Below are 7,378 nucleotides of genomic sequence, written 5' to 3' on the forward strand. Positions count from 1 at the left end.
TGAAACACATACTTTCGTTGTTCCTGTACTCCCATTCCACAGAGCTTCTCTCTCTCTCTCTCTCTCTCTCTCTCTCTCTCTCATCGGTCACTCATCGGAAACAAACTTTTGTTCTTCCGGCCACCAACTGAAGTGTATCAGATCGCAGTCTGATGAATCCGGCTGCGTATGTATAAATATCGATCAAAGACATAATAACATGTCCGCTATTTCTTCTGCTCAAACGGTATACTTTTGATGTCTTTTACCCTCTTCTATTTCACTTTTACCAAGTATTTGGACCGGGGATTTGGGAGGCGGGAAAAAAATGCGTGTATACTGTATGCATGCACATGAAGCGGGTCTCCTTTGCAACCTTTCATCAAATAAGATATTTTGAATATTTCACTCAAAGTGTGCACCAGATCGTTGAATTTCAATTCAAAATATGCAAAATCTCTCGTGCATGGGAGGGGGTATCCCCCTCCCAAACCCTCCCCCTCTGTGCCTCTTTCCCTAGCTTAGTACACTTTTTAGATTTACCAAAAAAAATTATGAATAATTCTGAGTACACAAGACTTATCACATACCTTCCAAAAACTCAAGGTTCCTTCATGTATAAGGGGAATTTCCCCTTTTAATCGACCCTTTCCTCCCTCAGTCCCCTCCCCCCATCAGTTTTTTTTTTTTTTATTTCCCAAATGTTGATTCCATCAAATATGCGTATACGAGATATCTCAATTTCAACCTTAAAAAGGCAAAAGCTCCATCGGAAGGGAAAGGTGGAGATAACACTAGCCCACGCCTTCTCCCTGCTCACCCGCCCCTCCTCCCCCCCCCCCCCCCTTCCGCCATGCATAGAAGTAGACTGTGGCTATACCCAGATCGCTTTATTTCAATTCTAAAAACGCAAAAGCTCCGCGAGCGGGAGGCGGAATTCCCCTTCCCCTAAGCTCTACCTCACTAGACTTTATACACTGAAACACAGATGGTGCACATTCGGAATAAGAGCTAAATTCCGTGATTTTAACACTTCGATGAAAAAGTATTGCACCAAAAATTTGCACCAGATCGCTGAATTTCAGGTCTGAAAACGCAAAATCCCCTTCGTGTGGGAGGGGATATGCCCCTATCTACAACCTCGTGTGCATGCTTTTTCTGTTTGATTGCTGAACAGACAGCGTTCATGATATTCAGTGTAAGAATTAATACAAGAAGTGTATTTAAATCATACCATATTATAGGCAAATTGTTCAATGATAATCTACATCAAAATATACTGGAACCTTAAACAAGTGGGACTGTTTCAACTCGTTAAAACACGCAAAAACATGCATCAAATTGCACCATTTTGCAACATCAATATGCAAAAAGTTCTCACCGTGGGAGGGGGACACCCCCCTCCCATACCCTCCCCCTCCCCCTTCGCTCGCTCCGCTCGCTCGGGTTCAGTCGCTTCCATGATATTCAGTGAAAAGAATTAATACAAGAAGATTATTCAAAATGATACCATTTTATATGCAAATTGTTCAATAATAATCTACATCAAAATATACTGCTACCTTACACTAATATTACTGTTTCACGTCGATAAAACGCGCAAAAACATGCATCAAATTGCATCATTTGCAACATCAAAATGCAAAAAGTTCTCACCGTGGGAGGGGGGACACCCCCTCCCACACCCTCCCCTCTCCCTTCGCTCGCTCCGCTTGCTCGGGTTCAGTCGCGTTCATGATATTCAGTGAAAAGAATTAATACAAGAAGTGTATTTAAATCATACCATATTATAGGCAAATTGTTCAATGATAATCTACATCAAAATATACTGCTACCTTACACTAATGTTACTGTTTCACGTCGATAAAACGCGCAAAAACATGCATCAAATTGCATCATTTGCAACATCAAAATGCAAAAAGTTCTCACCGTGGGAGGGGGGACACCCCCTCCCACACCCTCCCCTCTCCCTTCGCTCGCTCCGCTCGCTCGGGTTCAGTCGCGTTCATGATATTCAGTGAAAAGAATTAATACAAGAAGATTATTCAAATTGATACCATTTTATATGCAAATTGTTCAATAATAATCTACATCAAAATATACTGCTACCTTACACTAATGTTTCTGTTTCACGTCGATAAAACGCGCAAAAACATGCATCAAATTGCACCATTTGCAACATCAAAATGCAAAAAGTTCTTACCGTCGGAGGGTTGACACCCCCCTCCCACACCCTCCCCCCCTCGCTCGCTCCGCTCGCTCGGGCTCGGTCGCTTCGCTCCCTCGCAGACTAACCGCGTCGATCTGGTGGGACGGGGGAAGGGAGGGGCAGGTGATGGAGAGGATAGGGGTCTCCATGCGAGCCATTGTATTCGACTGACCTATATACACAACAGACAAAAAAAAAGTTTGTTTCCAATAATTTAATCTTGAAAACAGGCCAAATGGCCATATAAATCGTTTCTTTGTTGGATGAACCGAGCACCAAATATAAGCCCCAAACCACGCAGACAATTCGGAAGTACGCTGTACATCGAGAACAAAAGCTATTTCAGTAAAGCCACTCCTCTTTTGGTGTATCACATGCTGTTCGACTTATTCATTGCTGTACATTTACAGTGTTTACAATTTATGTTCGTCAAGGAGCATTATTCTTTTTAAAGAATTGCTCTGGTAATTCCATGGGATTGAAATGCTATTGTGGGGTCTAAATCAAAACCTGAGACAACTGCAGCTTCAAAGCACTTCAGGATGTTAAATTTCGTCACATGACGAGACCATAATGTTGAAGTGAAAGACTGCATGTATCCCATATTGTACATATCAATTGGAAAGTGATGAAAAGTTTTGACAAACACTCAGGAAGTTTTGAAAGTCTTTTTGTTTCAAAATATGATCTGAAGATGAGACCATTTGAGAAGAAAAGTTAGAGAATGCATGAACTCCATAAATATCAAGTGGAAAGTGCTCAAAAGATTGAATGGGCAGTCACGCAATTTTAAAAGGCTTTTTGTTCTTAACAGTATTATACATCTGTAAGATAAGACCATTTGGACAGGGAACTTAACAACTGCACCCCATACACCAAGTGGGAAGTGGTCAAAAGTTTGGATGAGGAGTCATACAATGTAGAAAGTCTTTTTGTTTTTAACAGTATACTTATGAAAGATGAGACCATTTGGGTAGGGAAATTATTAACTGCGTCCAATATTGATATCAAAGTGAAAGTGATCGAAAGTTTGGATGTGTAGTCAAGCAGTATTGAAAGTTTTTTAAACAGTATATCTGTAAGATGAAACCCGTGCTAATATGTTGAAAGAACTTGTTTGTGTAATGATTAACAGAGGTTGTATATTGTGTTACTTGGAAACCATATAGGATGTTCCAAGATCTATAGTGGAATGAACATTGTGCAAAACAAAAAGCATTGCAATGATCTCAGTCAACAGACATAATATCCTTCAAATTCTTCGTTTTTTCTTTCTTATATATACCTGTGACGACCTTTCATATAATTATCTGTGACAGGGTCAATTTCTCAGATTTTTTTTTCTGGTCAAATATCCATCAGCATTTCATAATACATGTAACTGGTGTCTTACAATACAGTCCAAACATGTAACATGTTCTTCCACGGAAATCCATACGAATGAGTGATATGCATGTATAACGATGACCGGGTACGCTTTACATTTTTGAAACACATACTTTCGTTGTTCCTGTACTCCCATTCCACAGAGCTTCTCTCTCTCTCTCTCTCATCGGTCACTCATCGGAAACAAACTTTTGTTCTTCCGGCCACCAACTGAAGTGTATCAGATCGCAGTCTGATGAATCCGGCTTGTGTTGGTCGACTATCAGGTCAGTGTCAGACATGTCGGGTGATGATCCGATGATGTAATATCGTCCGACGAGGATCACGAGCAACGTTTCTGACACTGAGCTGATAGTCGACCAACACAATTCAGACTCATCAGACTGCGATCTGATACACTTCAGTTGGTGGCCGGAAGATCAAAAGTATACCGTTTGAGCAGAAGAAATAGCGGACATGTTATTATGTCTTTGATCGATATTTATACATAGAGTGATATGTGAGCCATGCATGCTATGTCAGGTTTCAACCCAAGGTAACTTAGTAATTCCTATATTTTCATTTCATTTCATTTATTTCCGCTTTTGTACACCAGTATTCATTTGTTAATGAAGTTTCAATTGCATTAAAAAGAATTCACCATGTCAAGTATGATGGTGGAATTATGAGATGCGCAAAAATAGACTCATTGAAAATAATCCCGAAACAAATATGTAATTATCTATAACCATTTGTAATTACGTTGAAACGAAAATTAACATACATTACGAGCAATTGAATACACAAGAAAAATTGAATCCTCATCACAAGAAACAGGAGAACAATCATGAAACTTTCTATTTGGCTATTCATCAAGTTGTAGCTTAAAAGGATCCTATAGTTTGGTTGAGACATAACTTCAGGATTTTTTCATTTTTTGGTGAGATAGTGAGAAACCTCCTATGAAATATGAAAGAGCATGTAATTCCATGAGGATTTCAACGTTTATTTGATGAAAATTGATTTTGAAATGGCTGAGATATCCAAAACAGAACAATCCAAATAAAGTGTGGGACCCACATTTTATTACAATCGCTTTGTTTTACTTTGTTTTTGGATATTTCAGCTATTCCAAACCCGATTTTCATCAAATAAACTTTGAATTCCTCTTAAAATGGTATGCTCTGTACTATTTCAAAAGTGTTTTCTTGGTATCTCGCAAAAAAGTTAAAGCCCAATTTTCATCTCCCCCAATACTGCACCATCCCTTTAAGGGGGATGGCTAGTAAGTGATCAGTGGGAATCCAAGTGAATGCTGGGGGACAATTGTTCCAATCCTTGTGGGATTCATTGAAGAGTACATTAGATATCTATTGTTGTGTGAAAATTATTTGATTCAGAATGGTCTTTTATGGTCTTAAGAGATTTTGTCAAATTATTCCATTAAATTGTACCTTCGTAAAATACTGACAACTGCGTATACGAGATGGGCAATTTACTGGGAGATGGATAGTCTTAGCATTTCTGGTGCACTCTCAATGGATTTAGGGCAAAATATAAGTGAATATATAAATATAAATATAAATCAGGAAGAAGGTCATCAAGTTTGTATAGAAACATTGCAGACTGCAATGAAACTAAATTTCGGATATATTATCGATTTTAGAAGCAGAGATAAAGTAATGGGGAAAGACAAGATGAATTGGTTATTGAGTGTATTCCTCGTTTTTGTAACTTGCGATTTTGATCAATAGCTTTACTAGAAATTAAGCTCAACATTACTTTGCAGTAATCAACATGCGATTAGATCAAGTGTGGTGATAGTACAACACTTTTAGAACATTAACTTAGAGAGGTGCTTTAATTCAATCAAAACCTATACATTTAGGTATGATATTGGTTATCTGATAAATTATTATGTTGATTCCCAGATGATCTTTCATTATTTACTCCTTAAGAAATGTTTGCTTTCGTATGTTCATAACATAATTTCAAATTGTGTTATAGTTTGGAAGCCGATATTTGATATAGGCCTATAATAGATGTATTTACAATCAATTGTTAGCTTCCATCCAATCACTGATATTGTTTAATTGACTATTTACAAATTCAAATAATTCACTTTAATGTGAGCCTACAAACTACACAGCATGGCTTACCTGCAAATAAAATGTAACTTAAATGTAATATTAGGGAGTTTTCGCAAGCACGACGTGGCCGGGAGTTGAGCGTGCCGTTTGCAAAATTTGCTCCTGCGCAATGATCACATCCGAGAAACGTCCCGTCCTGGAGAAAACGAGCACAGTACTCGGCAAAAATAGCGTTCGGTCCTGATGTTAGGCAGGAGTTAGCCAGCAAGCCAGCCAGCCAATCAGCGATCTTGTCTTTACGCCTCTTGTCCGGCGTGTGTTTTTTTGGACGGCACAGATTGGGGACCCTAAAAATCTATTGGGGACCCTATCCCTAAACCGTACCCTAATCCTAATCCTAACCCTAACCATCAAACCCTAACCCTAACCCTAACCCTAACCCTAACCCTAACCCTAACCCTAACCCCAACCCCAACCCTAACCCTAACCCCAACCCTAACCCTAACCCTAACCATAAACCCTAACCCAACGTTTTTCCCATAGGTTTAATACGCGCCATGCCCCAATCTGTACCGTCTTTAAAAAAACGCTAACAGGAAAGCGAAACTCCCTCGATATGGGGACGGGCGTCCGAGTACGAGGATGGTTACAGCTGATTGCTTCCGTGTATTCTCGGTCATCCCGTCGCGTAGCGAAAACTCCCTATTGATCATTCGAAGTGCAAAGCAAAGACATTTGAGATGGTCAAATTGTTTAACCCTTTGTGCGCCTTTGTGTTTAACCCTTTGTGTATTTGTATAGATGTATCTGAAAGACTTACACTGACTTCCGATTCGTAAACGAATATTGTTTAAGATTCTGTTGATTATATACAAGTCACTCATCGGTCAAACCTCCAGGTACGTATCCAAATGTATTATTAGTATTTAAATCTCATAGACACACTCACAATTTGCAGTTCTAAGGACACTCTTCTCTTACAAATTCCAACATGTAAAACAAAAGTAACACTGGGAGACAGCATTTGACTGTGCAGGTCCAAAGCTCTGGAATGATCTACCATTAGAAGTCCGGAAATCCCCAATAAACACATCTTTTCATTTAACTGTTCATTATCATCAAGCACATCAGAAGCTTTTGCAGCGCAGAAGTATGTCTATAGGTTTTGCGCTTTACAAATTGATATAATTACATCATTATTAAAGAAGCTCGTGATAACGTCGCGTTTTGATGTCCATCTATATTCTGTGCATAGTCATTCCCTGCAAACGACAATCTGCAAAATCTGCTTCATAGAGATCTAGAGGATTGACTATCATTTAATTCAGTGCAATGTACTATCAATATTTTCCATTATTTTAGTACGGATGCATTTCGTGTGTGGGAAATTCTCAAAATCGCCATAAACGGTCTCATACGACTGCTCATCTACTGCCCGACAGTCCGTGAACTGATCATCGGACATTCTCTCGCAGAGACAGATGCAAGGACGCAGATCTAGCAACATTTTCTTCAGCTATCAATGTCTTCATTCGATTCACGTGAATAGTTGGTTGCCAGGTGTTTGTCTAGACAAGTCTCATCTGACATGCTCTCATAAAATGGCTCTTGCCGATAACCCGCGTCACCAGTCGAAAGCGAATACCGTACGACCACGTCTGCGATCGAACTTTCGCATAGAATCCTTCTCGACGTCTCGGGCGTAGAGGGGACTCGACTCGACGAAAACTTCATC

Source organism: Diadema antillarum, unplaced genomic scaffold (assembly GCF_040938485.1).
Source record: "Diadema antillarum isolate AM-2024a unplaced genomic scaffold, OU_Dant_1.0 scf00000183, whole genome shotgun sequence".
NCBI classification, from domain to species: Eukaryota; Metazoa; Echinodermata; class Echinoidea; order Diadematoida; family Diadematidae; genus Diadema; species Diadema antillarum.